Here is an 18,320-nt window from a genome sequence, read left to right as displayed (position 1 = left end):
CTTTCGGGTAGCTGTAGCTGTTTCTCGAGTCTCATCATTTTCCTCTCAGGCTGTTCCAAACTTGACTTGGGGTTTTCTTTCTCGATACTGGAGGACACCCCCCTCCCGCGGGGCGCGCGCATTTCCTTTCCTTCCCTATTTCTCATGCTGGGCAAGCACTCCACCACTGAGCTACATCCAAACTGAATTCTAAGAAAACCATGACCCCTTTTCCAGCCTTGAGCTAGGCTCCCTAAACTTCTGTTCCTGGTGGATTTTGTGTGTGTGTGTGTGTGTGTGTGTGTGTGTGTGTGTGTGTGTGTGTATGCTGAGCCAAGGAGATGGGGAGGGATTGGAGGACCGGAAAGGGTAAGGGGATGATAGAATGGGGGGTGGGGGAGCACAATTGAAAGTTGGTTTGTAAAGTGGCTTACTAGGAAACTCCATGGTGTCATAGGGGAAAGGGCTGGTTGATATTGAGATATAGCTTGGGAAGGTCTAAGTGTACCCCAAGCATTCCCATCAATCAGGAAGAGTCTGCAGCAAAGAAAGATTCCTTGAGGAAAACGTCTGTCTCCAGTATCCAGAGAAATGGATCTGGTGTCGATGTCAAGACTTCTTGATGTCGTGGTCTCTGCGGTAGTCCCCTAAGTCTCATGGGGAATCGGTGCATCAGCGGTAGTTTAGGAATCTGGGACCGGATTGGGGAGACTGAGGAATCAGGCAGTCACCTGGACTCCTCCATCAACAGAAAGCCCCATTTTCTGGTCCAGCTACTTCCCCATCCGTTGCCAAATTCTCATCACCATCTCCCTGCCTCGGTACCAGCCTTTGAACCTCTGAAGAGGAATGGCTTCATGAGGACAATCCAAGCAAAGGGGCTTCCTCCCTGGCCAGGGACTGGCCTACTCCTCTCCCTGGCCTGGGATCACACAGCCTACTCGGGCAGCTTTGATCCTACAGAGAGGCAGGGTGGGGGAGGGGCGTCCCCATCAGGCTCCGGGTCTTATTGTCTACTCTGCTCTGGAATTTAACCTCTAACCTAGGAGCATGACATTCCACGATCTTTGAGCCTTATTTGGAGAGTGGACTTGTGTTTGTGGAGCTGAAACTGTCTCTTTTAGGAGTGAAAGGGGAAGAATGAAGGGTCCCGGATGTCCCGGACCTAGACCAGCCCCTAGTCAAACAGGGGGGAGATTTTTTTTTTTTTTTTTTTTTTTTTGGTTTTTCGAGACAGGGTTTCTCTGTAGCTTTGGAGGCTGTCCTGGAACTCACTTTGTAGACCAGGCTGGCCTCGAACACACAGAGATCCGCCTGCCTCTGCCTCCCGAGTGCTGGGATTAAAGGCGTGTGCCACCAACGCCCAGCCCAGGGGGGAGATTTGATAGTGGTTTCTGTATTCATTTTGAAAAAAAAAAAAAAAACCAGCGTGATGGGGCCCCTGTGGAGAAGAATGTGGAAGCCCAGAATGTGTTTAGGCCAGGCTGCAGGGCAGCCCCTCTGAGAAAGGTATTTCTGGCGACACACACTAATTCCAATACCTTGGAGTATGACTAGGGCACTTGAGGTGGTCACGTGGTGTTTTTGTTTGTTTGTTTGTTTTTGGTTTTTGGTTTTTCGAGACAGGGTTTCTCTGTAGCTTTGGAGGCTGTCCTGGAACTCACTTTGTAGACCAGGCTGGCCTCGAACTCACAGAGATCCGCCTGGCTCTGCTGGGATTAAAGGCGTGCGCCACCAATGCCCGGCTGCACGTGGTGTTTCTATCTGCCATTTTCCATTCCATGGCTTCCCAGGAACCCTGGCTATCACACCCTACCCCCACGCTCAACCTCAACTTCCCACTTCCCCTGTATTATCATTTCCAGCCTTATCTCCCAGACCTAACTCCAGTCCTGGTCTGCCATAAACCAATTACCTGTCACATTATCCAAACATCTGGAGCCCAGCTTCCTGAAGAAGGAACCAAGACTGATTTGGAATGATTGGAGGAGAGAGAGATGGGTGGGCTCTAACATGTCTCAGGAATGTGAAGGACCATAAAGCTGCCAGCCCAAGCTGCTGGGATGGGAAAGCCCTGCCCAGTGCCCATGCCCTGAAGCAGTTTCTTCCTCTTACTCAGCCCAAGGTTCCGAGTTCAAGTCTTTGCTCTTCCTCTGACTCAGGGATGACCTTGGGCAATTTTCCTCTCCCTCTGATTGCAACTTCCTCCTCTATAAAGGGGGGGGGGAGGAAGGTGACAGAGTGGTAATCTTGCCCCCATGACCTTCACCAATAAACAGTTACTGGGAACCAACTCAGTCTAGGCTTTCACGACTAAATTTGCTAAGGCCTGGGCGTGGCCGCTGGCCCATGGGTATTCAAAGATGAGTCACAGTCCTTGTCTGTGGGCTTTTACTTGTGTGGCTCTGTCTGTAACAGGAGAGGAAGTGGGCTCAATCTGAGGTCAAAGTGAAGGAGAAGAAAAAGACAGGACAGATTATAGGAACATGAGAAGGAAAAGGAATCCCTTAGTTCAGGGTCTGGATGCAGCCTGTCTCCACTTCAAGAATTCCAACCCAACTGACATTTGCCTTCCCCCTGCCCCCATGTGTAAACCTGCAGTTTAGGAGTCTCACCAGAAATCCCCTTTGTAGGGTAAATGATTCTTTTGTGCCACCAAGTGGTTCCTGGTTTTGCCTTATCAGATGTCACCTCCCTTATCCAAGAGAGATAGAAAGGCCAGTGAAATGGCCCAGTGGGCAGAAGCACATGCTGGCTGGCAAGCCTGAGTTCCACCCATCCAGGGCCCACATAGTGGAAGGAGAGAACCAACTTTTGCAAGTGTCCTCTGACCTCCACACATGCACTAAATAAATGCATTTTAAAAAATTAGGAGAGACAGCACTCGGGAGGCAGAGGCAGGCGGATCTCTGTGAGTTCGAGACCAGCCTGGTCTACAGAGCGAGTTCCAGGACAGCCTCCAAAGCTACAGAGAAACCCTGTCTCGAAAAACCAAAGATAAATAAATAAATAAATAAAAATAAAAAAAATTAGGAAAGAAAGGGGAAATAATGTTTTCTTAGTAACCCCTTGAGAGCCACCAAATGTACCTAATGCTAAGATAGTTAATTGCGAATCCCTTAGGGGAGCTCACACCCACACTTGGATAGGCGTGTTCTTAACCTGAGTGTTCTTTCTCTTGACACCCTTTCTCCCCCATGATTTAAAGTGACTCTCCATGCTTTGGGGTGTATTTTTATTCTTCTCTTTGGTGCATTTCTTTGTATTTTTAGTAAATGCCCAGCTCTGCTTCTTACCGGCTATTTATGAAATTCTTTTTTGTGTCACAGACACAAATCCTAGGTTTGCCTGAATCCAGCTTTTCAAAAGAGTAAATTAACTTTTCCGGTTGCCTTGTATAACAAAGTAGAACTCTGCCTGGGTCCCTGTCACCGCTGACATCTTTGGAGGATTTGCTTGGGACCTGTCATGAGTACTGGTGATGAGTTTCTCTGGCCATTGCTTAGCTGGAGTGTTTTAGTTGTGGCTTAAATGTTTCCTTGGTTTCTTTGCTTCTGCTTCCTGATGATAAATCCATAGAATGTTTATTTTATTTTTATACTGTTTTTAAGGATTATTTTTATTTGTGTGAATGCATGTGTATGTGTGTGTGTGTGTGTGTGTATGAAGGGTACACACATAGTCACACGTGTTACACAATATGCACGTGGAAGTCAGTGACAGTTTTAAGGAGCTAATTCTCTCTGGGATCGAACTCAGATCATCAGGCTTAGCAGCAAGCACCTTTACCCACTCAGCCATCTCATAGCCCCCATGTAGTGTGCCACTAGCACCAAAGACAGAAATTCCCTAGAGTCTTTCGAACTCAACTGTTGGGCTAGATGAAACAGTTCCCATTCCTCTGAGAAGACATCACCATGGAGATTGATCCACAGATGCCTCCAGGAGAGAGCAACCCAGGATGCCTTGGTATACTCCCACATGCTGAATTCAAATACATGAAGAATGGCCACTCCTGGGGCACTGATGGCTCTTCCGGAGGACCCAGGTTTGATTCTCAGCACCCACATGATGACTTGCAACCCTAGTATCTTTAGTCCCCGGGGATTTGACTCCTTCTGGCCTCAACCAGTATAAGGCATGCTTTCGGTGCTCAGGCATCCATGCAGATAAAAACCCCATACACACAAAATAATAATTATAAAAGAATGGCTACTTCTATAATTTCTTGATTCTGAAATGTGTAATGGTATGCAGGTGTGTGTGTGCGTGCGTATGTGTGATGTACATCACAGCACATACATATGGAAATCAGAGGACAACTTTCAGGAGCTCCCACAATGGGTTCTGGGGATTGAGCTCTCCTCCTCAGTTTAGTGACTGAAGAGGCTCAGCAGCCCCCACTTGGTTTTCAGACATAAAAATCTCTCACTGAGACCTATCACTCACTGAGGGATTAGCCTGGCCCTGCCTTCTCAGCACTGGGGTGACAAGAGCTTGTCACCATGCCATCTTTTTATATGGGTGCTGGTGTCAAACTCTGGATCTGCAAGCACCTTTGACAAGTATTTTACCAAGTGAACTATTCCCCCAGCCCTCTTGACCCTGGTCTTAAGGATACTCTGTAGTCTTACCTGCCTTCCAAAGGTGATTGCTGAGGCTCTTTTAGAAACTGTAAAGTTGAAAGCCTTAGGCAAAGAGAACTCTGCTTCCTCAAGGCAGTTTTACCTGTTTGTTTTATGGCCTCAATTAAGAGAAAGTCTTTCTTTGCCTTTGCAGCCCTGTATCTCCAGTGACAGAGGATTTTCTCCTTGGGAGAATCTAATCTTCCATCTTTATTTCTAGATTCTCACTAAATGGTGTTTTGAGGAAGAGGCCTCCATAACTCAAAAGGCCAAACAAATGAATCTGAATGCCACCCATTCTCACAAAACCCAAAGTGTTCTGTGTACCTGTGTCTGTGAACTAATGTAAACAGTGATGTACAAAGCACAATAGTGCATGCTTAGAGGGCTCAGAGCTCCCTGGAGGGAAAACCAGAGACTGCAGAGCAGCAAGGATGCCCAATGTTAGGGAAATGGCTATAAGGAACTGGCCAGTAGTGCTTGATCCAGGTAGGGAACTCAGCGTAGGTATCCCTATGCTCCTTTTAACTGTCTCCTTTAAAACCAAACTTTCTTTTAGTTACACAAGCGGGCATGAGAAGCACGGCTTAACCTTGCTGGAAATCAGAGTGACTTAGCTTAAGCAATGCTGAAGGAAAGAAATTCCACCTCCTAGGACAGCTCCTTCTCTGCTCTTGGCTCCCAAAGAGCTTCCTGTTTTGACCTTTGTGTTTTACTGAGCCTCTACTTGGCTCTTGAGCTTTCTCAATAACTGGGTTAGGCTTTGGTCTTTAAGATGTTCATTTTCTAGGTGGGAGGGGCTTCAGAGATGACCTGACTGGAAAGGTGCTTGCAGTACAAGCAGGAGGACTTGTGCTTGGATCCCTAGTCCCCTTGTAAAAAGATGGGTGTGGCTGCATGTGCTCGTAATTCCAGCTCTGGGAAAGCTGAGACAGGAGTAAGTAACCCTGGGACCTGCTGGCCAGCCCATCTAGTTGAATCCATCTCTGAGCATAGGCTTAGGGAACCTCAAATGTATTGACCACAATGTGAGATTTGGATTTCCTTTTGGGGCCTAATATCCTGTGACTAACAGGTTAAAAAACCTTTTGCAATATGTTAGCAGACTATAGCTACACCAACCAAAGGGTTCAGAGTGCCCAGGCTCACAGCATAGCTCTCCCCATTTGGCTGTGAACTGCCTCCTCACGCCAGGGCATTTGAATAGTGTCATCTTTTATGGCAGTCTTCGCCCTGTTTCTATAAAAAACGCCTTTGTAAAATGGTTTCCACAATGGAACATGGGATTGGGGGCAACATAAATCTGACTTTCTAGGCCTCGGTGACGCATATCCAGCTTCAGAATAAACTACCGCTTTCCCCTTTGAGGTGGGAACTGTGCTTTTGCTTGGACAATGCCGGTACTGCAGCGATGAGCACGTTTCGAGGGAGGTCTCATTCGCAGTTACCTCAGTGCTTGCTAAGTGCACGTTTCGAGGGAGGTCTCATTCGCAGTTACCTCAGTGCTTGCTAAGTGCACGTTTCGAGGGAGGTCTCATTCGCAGTTACCTCAGTGCTTTCTAAGTGCACGTTTCGAGGGAGGTCTCATTCGCAGTTACCTCAGTGCTTGCTAAGTGCACGTTTCGAGGGAGGCCTCATTCGCAGTTACCTCAGTGCTTGCTAAGTGCACGTTTCGAGGGAGGTCTCATTCGCAGTTACCTCAGTGCTTGCTAAGTGCACGTTTCGAGGAGGTCTCATTCGCAGTTACCTCAGTGCTTGCTAAGTGCACGTTTCGAGGGAGGCCTCATTCGCAGTTACCTCAGTGCTTGCTAAGTGCACGTTTCGAGGGAGGTCTCATTCGCAGTTACCTCAGTGCTTGCTAAGTGCACGTTTCGAGGGAGGTCTCATTCGCAGTTACCTCAGTGCTTGCTAAGTGCCACTGGCACCAAAAAATGGAAATCCAAACCCTGTCCCTGGGTCAGACAGAATAATTCACGACTTTTCTGAAGGAAGGTCCTAAGAACTGATGCCTCAGATGTCCTCAGTCTGTCACACTCAGTAGAGCAGCCCAGGACACAGCAGGGAGAAGGCAGTGCCCAAAAGCAGAAGCACATTAGAATCACTCCTTCTAGACTTTCCCTTAATCTGAAATCGTTATTTATTTATTTTTGAGGCAAGGTCTCACTGTAGAGCCCTTATTGTCCAGACTGACCTCAAACTCACAGAGATCTGCCTGCCTCTGCCTCCTGAGTGCAGAGACTAAAGGTGTGCGCCACCATACCTGGCTTAAAATAGATGAATTTAAACTCCATTTGTTCTCACTTTATGAGAGGGTTTTGTTGTTGCTATTTTTTTGAGACAGGGTTTCTTTGTGTAGCCCTGGCTGTCCTGGAACCAGCTCTGTAGACCAGGCTGGCTTCAAACTCACAGAGATCCACCTGCTTCTGCCTCCTGAGTGCTGGGATTAAAGGTGTGCGTCACCACGGCCAGGCATCGGTATTGTTAAAATGTCTAGGTTTATCCAGTAACGAGACACAAACCGTGACTCAACGGTCCCATGTGAAGTTTTATTGGTAGACAGGAAAGGACAGGGGGTGAGGGGTAACCAACCTGTACAGAGCTGAGAGAGAGAGAGAGAGAGAGAGAGAGAGAGAGAGAGAGAGAGAGAGAGAGAGAGAGAGAGAGAGAAGATACGAGTGAGAAAGAGAAAAGTAAGAGTAAAAGAGAGGATAAGATGACGAGAGTAAAATAGAGCATAAGCAGGCAGGGGTCAGTCCTTTAAAGGGTCCTTTGCACCTGCGTGGTTCTCACAGAACTCTGGGCTGGCCAGAGTGCTGCCAGAGTGCATCCTGCCAAGTAACAGGGCAGGCCAGCATAATGCCTGAACCTTTCAATTTGTATTTTTTTTTTTTTTTGGTTTTTCGAGACAGGGTTTCTCTGTGGCTTTGGAGGCTGTCCTGGAACTCGCTCTGTAGACCAGGCTGGCCTTGAACTCACAGAGATCCGCCTGCCTCTGCCTCCCGAGTGCTGGGATTAAAGGCGTGCGCCACCAACGCCCGGCTCAATTTGTATTTTAAGCAAGCCCGTATTGCTTAATTTAAGATAAGAGGCAGGTGACTCTACCATATCTGAGAAGGCAACCATATCCCAGATTGGCACTGGACCAGTAGCCTATGCCTGATGCAAAAATCTATACCTCTTTTATTTCTTTCCTTTCCTTTTACTTTTAGATACAAATACAAGTTTTGGCTTAAAGTAATACCTAGAAATCTGTTGTCATCACTAGCGGTGTCTCCCTCTCAGCTATCTGACTGAGAAGAAGAAACATCGCTAGCTTCACTTTTTGATCTTTTGTTCTACCAAGCCTTTCTCACAGGTTAAAGACAGCAATCAGTTAGCCCTTTCGGAATGTAGTAACAAATGCCAGTCTCACCAGTCAAAGGGCTAAAAGCACCATCAGACAGCATCTTAGGCCTATGGTAGCATCTCTGAATTTGGCTGGGGAGAGCTCTCTAGGGCTACCACCAGTAGATTAAAAATAAATGTCTTGAGTTAAGACTTTCTTTGTTCTGTTACTATAAAAAAACTTCATAAAACTGCTCCCACAATGGAACATGGGATTTGGGACAACCTAAATCTGAGTTTCTGGGCCACAGCCTCTCATCTCTGGCTTCAGAATAAACTACCTATTCCTACCCCCTTTGAAGTGAAAGCTGTGTTTTTTACATTGACATGCTATAATAAAGGCTGGTTAGGGTGTGCCTGTGTGTGTGTGGTGTGTGTGTACATGTGCACGCGTGTGTACACATAGATGGAAGCCAGAGGTCAATACCGGGCATCCTCTTCATTCTCTCCACCTCATCCTTTTCAGATCGGGGTTTCTTTGGTTTTTCGAAACAGGGTTTCTCTGTGGCTTTGGAGGCTGTCCTGGAACTCACTTTGTAGACCAGGCTGGCCTCAAACTCACAGAAATCCGCCTGCCTCTGCCTCCCGAGTGCTGGGATTAAAGGCGTGCGCCAGCAATGCCCGGCCAGATCGGGGTTTCTTACAGAACCTGGAGCTCGCCAATTTGGGCATGTCCCTCAGCACTGGGGCTACAGATGCATACCATTATGACTGGCTTTTATTTGGGCGGTGGGGGTCAGAACTGAGGTCCTTACACTTGAGAGGCAGGCACCTTACTGACCTGAGCCATCCTGAGTCCTTAAATTAAGGCTAATAATGGCTTTGTAGTCACAAAATTCCAGGAGCCCAGAGAAGGTCACCTAAAGTAGTCAGTGGATGGGAGACTAGGAAAGTGTCCTGGGCTTCACACCTGAATTGAGGCTTTAAAGTAAATCTGGGGTTTGGCTCCACAGTAGGGTGCCCACTTATCAACAAGCATCACATGCACTCCTGTAATCCAACCCTCACTGGAGGATGGAGGCCCACTGCCAGACCCCCATCTAGAAAAAGAGAAAAAGAAAAAAAGAATGATATTTCCTTTGGTGTATTTTGCAGGCCAGCATGAACCCAAAGAAGCTCACAACCCTAGAGGGGGAACGGGGATCCTAAATTGCTTCTTTGACTTACAAGAAAGGAAGCCAGGCTCAGAGAGGACAATGACTTACCTCAATTGTCCGACAAGGGAAGAGCAGAGCTGAGCTCTGCACCCAGTCTCCCTCCCTCTTCCCAGGCCTAGGCACGCAGTGGCCCTTCCCCCAGCTCACACACTTCCTTCCCCCGGGGACCTCACTGTTGTCTGGCCTTGTTGTCGGCACCCCCTCCAGAGTTAATTAGCAGAGGATTCAGGGGAGGCTTAGAGAGGCTCCAGCTTTTGTATTCCTGGATGTTGAGATGAAATCCACAGGCCCTGCAAGGTTTAATCAATAGCTTGACTTCACCACTCCCCACCCTGGAACTCCGCCATCTTCAGACAGAGCCAAGAGCACTGCGCTTTTGGCAGCGCTCTGTGCAAGCGGCCATCCCGTCCACCCTGTTTTTCTAACTGTGGAAGAGAAACCTGTAAGGTAGAGAGAAGGGGGCCAGGGGAAGGATCACACTCTCACCAGCTTCTCTTGAGAAACCGGCAGAACCTCCTGCCCCCAAACATTTTGAAATAACAGCAACAGGATGTGTGGAAAAATCCAGCAATGGGGACGACATACGCTCTGTTCTTGCCCCACAAAAAGTCGAGGAGAAAACTAATGATTGTCCCTGTCCCCACCTCTCTTGGTTCCACCTCAGAAGCCAGGCTCACAGGCTAGCCGGAGGTAGGGATTGGGGTGTCATTGGATTTTTCCAACTGTGTTCATTGACATTCAGAGTTTGGAAGGGGGGGAGGGGGAGGCTGAACGAACTGCCAGCCTGAGAGGGAAAAAGGCACAGTGAGAGGACAGACTATTAGCCAGACACGGTGGCACATTCTTTAGTGCCAGTATTCCAGTAGGCGCAGGCAGGCCCAGCTCTGAGTTTGAGGCCAGCCTGATCTAAAGAGTGACTGAGAGAGCCACACAGAGAAACCCTGCTTTCTGTCAGAAAAAACAAAAGACTGTGAGCAGAAACTGGAACTTAGTTGGTAGACTGTCTAGCATGCCCAGGCCTGGGATTGGTCCCCAGCACCACAGAAACCAGGTGGAGTCTTCCATGCCTGTCCTGAGAGGCAGAGGCAAGGAGAGTGCAAGTTCAGGGCTATCCTCAGATACATGGTAACCTTGAGGCCAACCTGAGCTACATGAGGCTCTATCTCAAAATAAATAAATAAGGAGGATCCTTTAATCCCAGCATCCTTAGAGGCAGAGACAGGTGGATCTCTGAGAGTCTTGTTGTGGTTGTTGTTATTTTGTTAGTTGTTTGTTTAGACAGAGTTTCTCTGTGTAGCCCTAGCTGTCCTGGAACTCCCTCTGTAGACCAGGCTGGAGTCAAATTCAGAGATCCTCCTGCCTCTACCTTCTGAATTCTGGGATTAAAGGCATGTGCCACCTCAGCGCCGAACTCTTGTTTAATTTTAAATGTTTCCTTTCAGTCCTTCACTATGTGTGGATACTGTTGGCATCGTTAATGATGCTCTGCCTTTCAGCCTTCCCAGCTGCAGTGCAAATGGACTTGGTATTGTAGGATAGCCTCCACAATGTACTCAGGTGTGCCCTCAGCTCACCGTGTGCTATAAAATTCCAACCGATCATCCGCACCGTAGGAGGGTGAGGCCACAGTGTCTACACAGCCTGGGCTCTCCGTTTCTCATTGGACAGAGGACTTAAGTTCATGAAAATAGTTGGAGGTGAGACATTTAAGGTGAACCCTTTATAAGGGGTCCCCCTTCCCCAGGACCTAAAGTCCAAAGTCTCTGATCTTGAAGCTGCCGGTAGGGTGCGTGTGCGTGTGTGTGTGTGTGTGTGTGTGTGTTTGTGTGTGTGTGTGTGTGTGTGTGTGTGTGGTGAGGCTTTTGTGGTTATAGTTTGGGGATGGCTGGGGTATGTCCTTGTAGGTTCCTCCTCTGAGTGAGTCTGCACATGGGCGCCCTCTGCTGCCCCTGATCTTCCTCCAGCCCGAGGCCTTTCCTAGTTCTGAAGGTATTCATTACTCCTACCCCTTGCTTCCTCCTTGGCTTTCCTCCTCCCTCTTTTTCCTTCCACCTGTCTCTTTCTTCCATCGTGCCGATTGAATCCAGGGTCTGGCTCATGCTAGGCAAACACTCCACACTGAGCTACACTACTGAGATTTCCCCCTCCTCCCCTGCCCAGCTCCCAATAACTTGCCAGGCTAAAGACACTGTGCTTCAGGCTCACACTGCGGCACTGGCTGTAGCACCCCTTGCAGGGCTCTAGTTTCTTTTCTAGGTGCTGGCGGGACATCACTTAACCATGAAATAGCATTCGGGAAGTTGGAAAACAGTTCCTTAGGCTCTCCCCATCCCTGGTACCCAGAACTTTAGCCTCCTTCAAGAGCTATCCCCGGGGCTGGAGAGATGACTCAGCAGTAAACAGCACTTGCTGCTGTTGCATGGGTCCTGAGTTTGGTTCCCAGCATCCGTATCAGACAGCTCACAACTGCCTATGACTCCAGCTCCAGGGGGTCTGATGCCCTCTTCTGGCCTCTTCGGGTACCCAAACTCACTTGTGCATGCATAAAAAATTTTTCTAATCTTCAAAAAAGAGACATCCCAAATACGACTACTACGCACCACCTTATTCTGAACTCTCCTCTCTCTCCAATATCAGAGGGAAAACTGAGGCAAATAGTGGAGATTAAGAAAGCGTTTCCTGGAGCACGCACGGCCTGCTTATTTCCTTCTCCAAGTGTGTTCCTGGCTACCTGGAGCACTGGGGAGGGATGCAGGCACCCATGGCAACTGCAAGAAGAAACTGAGGCACAGGCAGGCAGCTGAAGAGTTCACTTGTGTGTTGGAGAGGGCTCTGAGTGAGAACGTGCCAAGCTGGCAAGATGGACTAACATTGTCTCCTTCCTTATTGTGTTCACCGAGGAAGAGGCTCTTTCATAACAAGTAACTGGGAAGTTCCCAGAAGTGTAGTTAAAGTTTAATGACACACCTGCATGGGATGGATGGGAGCAAGCTGACTTTGTTGCTGTAGGCCTTGTGTAGTGCCTGAAGTCTGCACATAGGTGGAATCTGCACGTGTTTAATCCTCTACACGTTCCCTTCTTGAAATATTTGGTTTTTGAACAATAAGCTCAACATTTTCTTTTTCTTTCTTTCTTCCTTCCTTCCTTCCTTCCTTCCTTCCTCTCTCTCTCTCTTTCTTTATTTTTGTTTTGTTTTGTTTTTTAAGACAGGACCTCACTGTTTAGCTCTGCCTGTCCTGGAACTAGCTCTGTAGACCAAGCTGGCCTCCCAAGTGCTGGAATTAAAGGCACACACCACCACTGTCTGACTAGGCTCCACGTTTTCACTGGGTATCATTTCTCAGAGTGGGGCTAGGGACAGGGGCAGATAGAATTCGTCTGTCTTCAGGATGAAGCTTGCCCTGGCAAGGACTGTCAAAGGGCATATGGGCAAATTTGAGCAGCAGCCCCTACTGGTGCACCTGCATTCTCACTGAACTGCTCACCCTCCTAGTGGCTCCAGGACAGCATCTCTGAAAGCCTAGCTCTCAAAGCCTGTTCCTGTGCAGGCGACCTTGCCACACTGTCACCTGCTGCAGAGCCCCAGAATGATCACCAACCCCTGTTCGGTGCTGTCTGTCTGTGCTTGCTATAGACTGGGCTCTGGAATGTGGATGATGGCGCCTGCCAGCCTGACTTGCAGAATCTAGATCTGATATCTCAGGATGATCAGGGCTGCTGGGGACCAGAAGGTCAGAGGAGGCAGGGACACACCAGGGACCAGGTTGCAGTAAGGGTAGGCTCCACCCTCCCTGCAGGGCTGTGCTGTGCACTAGCAATGCCTTTTGGCTTTTCTTGTGTCTTTTTGGGCTCCCTTTTCCAAGCAGCTAGTTCTTTCAGAGTTTTACTTCTTGGCACGGCTGTCATCAACATCGTGCTAGGTGACCTGATTGTCTGCATCCCGCTCCGGGGTAAAAAACCGCCCCAAAGGCTGTAGACCTTAGAAATGCTGAACCTCATTCCCAGTCCAGAAGGAATTGTGAGGCACAGGGCAATGCCTTGAGGTTCCAGAGGCCCTAAAAGATGTTTGGGAGAGACTGATGTAGTTGCTCCCTCCTGTAATTCCAGCATTTGAGAGATTGAGGCAGGAGTATTACTCTGTGGGTTTGAGGAAAGCCTAGACTGTGGAATGAGTCCCAGAATAGTCAGAACTGCAGAGGGAGACCTTGTCTCAACCCTCCCCCCCCCCAAAAAAAAAGAAAGAAGGAAAAAAGGGAAGGAAGAGAGAGACGAACACATGGAGGGAGGACTAGAGGGAGGGAGTGTCAGAGCTTTTTACTCCTGCCTGGCAGATAGCTGTGACTGCCCAGCTTTGATGCCGCAAGAATGGTGGCATCTGTCTGGAAACTGAGCACCACCTCATGCAGTACTAGGTAGGAGAGGCCTAAGGAGCAGAGCCACCCTGGGACAGAAGACCATGCTCAGGGGCTGCCTGGGTCCCACGCACGGTGCGCATTCTGGATGGCTTTCCTCAGGCAAAACTTCCTCAGGCAAACTTCCTTGTCTATACCGATTCCAGTCAAACCAACGGCCTGATGATGCGTTCAACTCCTTGTGGGAAGCTGAGTGACTCCTGGCACGTCTTAGAAGGGGCAGAGAGGCGTTTCAGCACCACAGGGTGGACAGCACCCCTGCAGCGCCTAGGAAAGCCTTCTGCTGGAGAGGCGGCAGTCGGCTCCTCCCTCCCCCTCTTTCACCCAGATCTTCGCACAGGTTTATCCCTGAGGAAAGCTATCACGCAGGCTTCACGACCAAAGTTGTGTGGGTCCCAGAAGTGTGCTCAGGGCATCGGGGATAGAGTGCAAGAAGTGGGGAGAGGGGCGCGTTCCAGGGAGAGCCTCGGAGTGGGAGTGGGGGAGGGGAGCTGCTGGTGGAATGCTGGTTAAGCACAGGCTGCTTCTTTCAGATTCTCTTGGAATTACCGCGAAGCCGCCTTGGACCCTGACTCAGGCTCCTACAAGTCCAGGCCAGCAAGTTCAACCCTAACCTCTGGCTCTAGGTTGAAAAGTCACAGGAAGGTAAAATAGGAACGCAGAGCTGACCAGCTAGCTGGTCCAGTTCCCTCCGTGCCTGCAGGGTTAGGCTGACAGTCCTCCTTCCATAACTCTCTCCTCTGAGAATCACAGAGCTGGGATATAGGGCTGCCTGCAGTTCCCAGGGGATCACTGGGTGGGTGGTCGGCAGCCCGGAGGAGCTAGGAGCAGGATGAAAGCCAGCACTCTCTGACTCTGCCCTTTGTCCTCCAGCACGGCCTGCCTCCCCAGGATCACTGTGCCTGCCTCCCTTGCAGTGTGTTAAACAACTAAGAAGTCTATGGTGACATCACAGTGTGGCTGTGAGATCCTGAGACTGGGTGGTCAAAGACAGGGTGTACCCGAGGATAGTGGCAGGTAATTTATGTCTTTGATAATGGCAGGCAATTTATGTCTTTGAGTCTCCTGAGTCTGACTCTTAGGGATGGGCACAGGGCTGGCCAGAATGAGGTGTTGGGAACAGGCTCCTGGACTTGTTCCATAGTTTGTTTATGCAACTTGAGGAAGTTTTCCCTTCAAGGACAAGTCACACCCAGGACTCGCTTTTGGACTTCAGCCTGGGTGAGAGCAAGGTGAGACCCTGTTATCCCTGGAGAGTGGGTGGGGGCGCACCAAGCTTCCTGTAGTTAGCAGGATGCCTCTTAGAGGGCCCAGTCCTCTGGGTGACCAGTAAGGCCTACATTCTCCACCATTAGTAAATAGATCTTTCCTTCTTGGGAGAGCCTAGCCTCGAGTTCCATCGATTGCTAGAATGTTTGTTCTGGTGCTAGGAAGACAGCAGACAGCCCAGAGCCCAGAAGCAAGGCTTGTCCTCTCTCCCCATTCTGTGAGGTGCAAGAAGCAGAAGGGAAGGGCAGGCCTCAGCTGTAACACAGGCTCTAATAGGCATTAATAGTAAAAGCCCGCAGTCAGAGACAGAGGAAAACGCTGAGAAGTCAGAGAGGAGGAGGAGCAGGCCAAAGCCACCTTTTCCTTACTGGGCTCCCAGTGGAAAAGAGACCGAGTTCCTAATGCCTCTCACCTATATTCCTTTTTCCACCCAGTCATGTCACTTCCTCTCTGTCTGTACAGACCTTTAGACCTCTGTGACAGCCTCCACACTCTGGTCTTCAGACACATGGTATTTGTACAAACAAGGTATCATCACACTGTGGGGGGGGGGGCTGGAGAGATGGCTCAGTGGTTACGAGCACTGACTTCTCTTTCAGAGGACCTGGGTTCAATTCCCAGCATCCACGTGGCAGCTCACAACTCTCTGTAATTCCAGTTCCAGAGGATCTGACACCCATGGCAAAGCACCAAAATAAATTTTTTTTGGTTTTTTTTCGAGACAGGGTTTCTCTGTGGCTTTGGAGGCTGTCCTGGAACTAGCTCTTGTAGACCAGGCTGGCCTCGAACTTACAGAGATCCGCCTGCCTCTGCCTCCCGAGTGCTGGGATTAAAGGCATGCGCCACCAACGCCCGGCCAAAATAAAATTTAAAAATTAAAAAAAAGACATCACCACACTCAGCTGATGGTTTTGTTGGCTTCATCCTATTTCATTTTTGTTTTGCTTTTTGCAACTTTCTCATGTAACCCAGGTTAGTCTCACACTCACCATGTGCCCAAGGTTAGCATTGAACTTCTGATCCTTCTTCTCCCTCCCATGTCCCCACAGGGTTACATTACTTATGCAGTGCTGGGGATCCAATTCAGGGCCTTATACACGCTAGGCAAGCAGTCTACCAACTGAGATACATCCTCAGGCCCTCACATTTCATTTTAAACATCCCAGTCCCCCCCCCCCCCCCCCTAAGTCCACCTATACATATGGCAGGGACATTCTTCTCTTTGGGTGCCTCCTAAATGCTGGGATTAAAGGTGTGTACCATCACCCGGCCAACTATGCCTTCTCTTGTTCCTCACCCTCCTCTTGTCTCTCCTCTGTACATGTGGATCTTGTAGGAGAGAGCCAGTAACTGAGCTGGCAGTCCAGTCTCAAGGAAGCCCACCTAGATATAGGCCTGAGATGTAGGGACTTGCAGGTCCTCCCTGCAGGTAGAGCGGGGGAAGGGCCGGTCCAGCCAGCCTCTTCCTGGGGGCTGAGAGGGACAACTCAGACCCTCCCCCCCATTAGTTACCAGGGGAAAAACATACACTGAGTCGGGAGTCTGTTGAAGCAGGATCTCGATTTACTCCAACACTCAGGAACTTATATAGGACTGAGGTAGGGGATGGGAATCTTGGGATAGGGTAAGGTGATGTGAGGAGTTAAGGGCCAATAGTATTCCACCAAGCAGGCAGGTAGCTAGGCAGGGGGCAATCTTGCATCAGATCTGTCTGAGTCACCCCCACGTGGAGGTTACAGGTTAGAGACAGGTCACTAAACTCTAGCCAGGCTCAGGAGGTTATACTGGGCCTCACATTGAGCCCAAAACTCAAATCAGGCTCAGGAGCTTACGCTGGACCTTGCATCCAAGCCTTTCTTAGGCCCAACAGGGACAGAGGCACCATAAGTCCACACAGAAACCAGTGTGAGCACTGGAAAAGCAAAGCTCTTAATTGGGGGTGCAAGTGCTGGCCCAGTGCCAGATAACAAGAGCACAGTAAAATTTCCCCAATGAACAGGCCCAGGTTTTCTCTTTTTCTAATGCTTCGGTTTCCATAGTGATGGCATCCAGGCTGGGGAAGAGCCTGGCTGGACTGCATGTTCCTGTCTGCAAAGCTTCAGAGCATATGGCCAGAAAAAGACAGATTATCAGATGGAAGAGGCTGGGGTTGGTCCTGGGCTTGCAGGCTGGTACAGGTAAGGGACTTGGATAGATGGTTTCATTTTATTTGATTTTTGGTTTTTTCCTTTCTTTTTTTTTTTTTCTTTCTTTCCTTTTTTTTTTTTTTTCAAGACAGGGTTTCTCTGTATTGTTTTGGAGGCTGTCCTGGAACTCGCTTTGTAGACCAGGATGGCCTCGAACTCAGAGATCCGCCTGCCTCTGCCTCCCGAGTGTTGGGATTAAAGGCATGCGCCACCAACGCCCGGCCTTTGGTTTTTTTCAAGACAAGGTTTCTCTGTGTAGCTTTGGCTCACTCTGTGGACAAGGCTGTCCTCAAACTCACAGAGATCTGCCTGCCTCTGCCTCCTAGGTGCTGGAATTAAAGGGGTGCGTCACTGCCTCCTGGTGTTTGAAAGTGCCTTGATCTATGACCCACTTTTGCTCTGTACTGATGAAAACATCAAGCATCTGCTACCAAGATGGAACATGTTATTCGGAGCAACCTGAACCTATGTACCTAAGGCCATTCATATTTGGCTCTAGAATAGACTTGCTTATTGCCTTTGACATGAGAACTATATTTTGTATTGACATCTGTAATAACAGCTCTTGGGAGTTGGAGGCTGATATATCAGGAATTCAAGATCAGCCTTAGCTTTATATGGAATTTGAGGCCAGCCTTTGGCTCCAGAATAAACAATCTTATTTTCTTTGGATTGAGAACTGTAATTTGCATTTATACCTATAATTCTCACACTTGGAGGTAGAGGCTGGAGCACCAGGAGTTCGAGGCCAGTTTGAGCTTCGTGAGATCTTGTCTCAAATAAACAAACAAAACAAAACCAAAAGCCCAACAGCATAAAACCTAAACAAACAAAACCCCAAAAAAACCAACAACCAAAAGGTTGGAGAGGGCTTAATGTTAAAGAGCCCAGGCTGCTCTGGCAGAGGACCTGGGTTCAGTCCCCAACACCCACATGGCAGCTTACAATTGTCAGTAACTTTTGTGCTAGGGATCTTCCCTCTTTTGACTGGGTGCTCTGTGACTCAGAGTAACACACAAAACCAGCTTTCTTTTGGGTCAGTGGTGGTACATGCCTTTAGTCCCAGCATTCAGGAAGCAGAGGCAGGTGAGTTTGAGGCCAGCCTGGTCTACTGAGTGAGTTCCAGGACAGCCAGGGCTACACAGGGAAACCCTGTCTTGAAAAAAAGCAGCCTTCTCAGAAGTGAGTTACTGCTACATGAAACTTGAAGGCATTGTGCTAAGTGAAGGAAGACGACGCTTCGTGAGAGACCACATACCACCTGATTCCATTTATATGAGACGGTTAAGACATGTAGAGGCAAAGAC

At 48.9% G+C, this 18,320-nt stretch overlaps 1 long non-coding RNA gene across 1 annotated transcript; it reads left to right on the top strand.

The window, feature by feature from the left end:
* Nucleotides 1-14,066: 14,066 nt before the first annotated feature.
* On the top strand, nt 14,067-17,003 carry LOC110342178. The gene is made up of 3 exons (XR_005878066.1): nt 14,067-14,203; nt 14,432-14,575; nt 16,867-17,003. It is a non-coding gene; the product is annotated as an uncharacterized LOC110342178 (long non-coding RNA).
* Nucleotides 17,004-18,320: the final 1,317 nt, after the last annotated feature.

The sequence above is a fragment of the Mesocricetus auratus genome, unplaced genomic scaffold (genome assembly GCF_017639785.1).
Source record: "Mesocricetus auratus isolate SY011 unplaced genomic scaffold, BCM_Maur_2.0 Super-Scaffold_100007, whole genome shotgun sequence".
In the NCBI taxonomy this organism is placed as follows: domain Eukaryota; kingdom Metazoa; phylum Chordata; class Mammalia; order Rodentia; family Cricetidae; genus Mesocricetus; species Mesocricetus auratus.
The sequence above is the reverse complement of the archived record's forward strand: the minus strand, read 5'-3'. Positions and strand labels throughout refer to the sequence as shown.